Here is a 2,515-nt window from a genome sequence, read left to right on the forward strand (position 1 = left end):
GAAGACGTGTCTACCCTCAAGCAGACTGTCACCTCTCATTCAGTTTCAATCAAACAGTTAGAGACTCAAATGGGTCATATCTCGTCTCATCTCAATCCGAGACAACAAGGGGGTTTACCTAGTGACACTATGGCTAACCCCAAGAGTGAGGTCTAAAGGTTAACTTGCATCGTGCCGCGACGTTAACTAAGGCGTTGTTTGGGAGGAACCCAAAACCATTTACTCGCCCTTTGTTATCATGATAAAATAATAGTGTGTTGTTTGTACAGATTGAGTAAGGAAAGTACTTGAAAAGATGTATGGAGGCGAGCAACAGTTCAGTTTGGCGGATCGCCGACAAGTTCGGTGTACCCAATCATTCCCACCATTTGACGCAATACATCTTAAAGGTTGAGTTTGTAAAACTCGGCGGAGTATGAATTTTATCGGCGAATCGCCAATCCAATTGGCGTTCTCGATAAAGACCGCCAATGCATTGCTCACCTGAACTGAAAACTCTGTTATATTCGGCGAGGACATTAGATATTCGGCGTTTCGCCGAGTGATTGAGCGAGATCGACTAACAGCGTCGAATGAGTAGAAATTGGACCGTCAAAAGACACAGGTTTAAAAGTTCCATTTCATTCACTTTGTCCTTTTTCACAAACTCACACTCACACTTTAGCAGTTATATTTCTCACACTTTTAGAGTATTTTATGTGTCGAATTGTGCTCGAATTAGGATCACATTGCTGCCTAGCAAGCCAGTATTATCTAATTCAGCATCAAAGGTTGGTAATCAAACTCCTCAGTTATTTGATTAGATTTTTTTACGCATTTGCATAATCACTAATAGTAGAAAATATCTGTTTAGTCTTTGAGTCAATAGGATTGTATTTATTATCGACTAAGACTTGATATTTTCTGCATGATTTGACGGACTACCACTTAGCTTTGCCTTGAAGTGAACTTTTAAGCGGTGGGAACAGAAGTTTCTTTGAGTTTTCGTTAAAATTGAGTTATATAAGCGTAAGTTGCACTATCTGGGGTAGTGGGGTGAAATTTGAAAGGATGGGTTGAAACTAGACACGTTGAGCTGATCGGTGAGATTAACAAAATCCGCCGAACTGCTCGGTGGTTCGCCTAACGTCCCCATTTTGCCTTTTACGGAATACTTTCTGAATCGATCGATTTGTGATTTTCAGGGGTCAGCTTAATTCGCAGAATGCATTCGGCGACTCGTTAAAAGATCCCTTGCTTGCCTTTTGTGTGCGCCCTTGTATCAGTTGTACATTACTTTCAAGGATTGTCCTAACAGGATAAGTACTTCGCCAACTAGCTTGGTTAAGCGATTCCACACCCAGAAACACCCTTTTTCTCTTGTTTGAAGTGCTATCTAACTTATATTCGAAGTCTTTGCAGTAATGGCTAGATCAAAAGTCTTAGGGAGAAATGATCCACCCAGCCACATAAGAGCACGAGAGTTTAAAAAACACGAAATGAAGGCAGAGTTAGTCAGACAAAGGAAATACACAAATGAATCCAGAGTAAAGAGATGAATTTCCATCGACCCTAATGTGGCTTCATGGGCTCGAAGTTTTGTTAATGCAATACGGGCCTTCAGAGCAGCTCAGGAGAGAGATCAGATAATCGCAGCTAATCTTGCTGGAGAGGCCACGGCAAAGGAAAACAACGAGGACTAAAACAACAATACTCTGGGGACCATGGTTTTACTTCAGGGAAATACATTGAATGCCCCGGCAAATAGAGAGACTGCATAGACAGGATCCTTCTTTACCTCTTTCTATGTCTTGTCTTTCTTTACTTTGCCTTTTGGATTCTGTATTATTTGCATTTGAGGACAAACGCTTTTATTGGTGGTGGGGTGAGGCTCACCTTTTGTGTGCTATTTGTGATTCGTGTTTTGTTTATATTTGGGTTGTTCTGTTTAAAATTGTGTTTACACTGCTTTTCGTGGATGTTTGAGCTCATGGCTCTCTTTTGTTTTAAATTGCAAATGATTTTGACCCTTCCGAAAATTTTTGAATTTTTCGCACATTTTTGCCACCCTTTGAGAGTTAATTGTGGTTATTCTTTCGCAAAAAATTGAGTCTCGGTTTCGATCCATACCAATGACTTGAATAGTGCTCTCAATTGAACGAACATGAATGTACAGCTACGATGAGGCCAAATGAAGTTGCATAGACAATGTGTGAACTCGTTGCATCTCGTTGTGATTAGCCACTGATCGAATTGATTCTCTTGTAATGACTGTTGCACACTAGTGAAAGTGTGTAGTCTTGTTTGACGTAAGTGTCGATGCCTTGTGTGATTAGCTTGCTTTGAAACTTGCATGAATAAACCTAGAATTTGTCCCATTAGTCTGATTGATTTAGTAAGGTGTTCTCTTGAAATGATCTTAGGAATCTTTTGAAGAGTGTGAGCCGAATTTGACATATACCTCTTTTGTGGCCTACCCGTGAGCGTGTGAAACTCTTTTGAACACCCTTTGAGCCTTACCTTTCTTTGGAAGAAC

Source organism: Solanum tuberosum, unplaced genomic scaffold (assembly GCF_000226075.1).
Source record: "Solanum tuberosum cultivar DM 1-3 516 R44 unplaced genomic scaffold, SolTub_3.0 scf00270, whole genome shotgun sequence".
NCBI classification, from domain to species: Eukaryota; Viridiplantae; Streptophyta; class Magnoliopsida; order Solanales; family Solanaceae; genus Solanum; species Solanum tuberosum.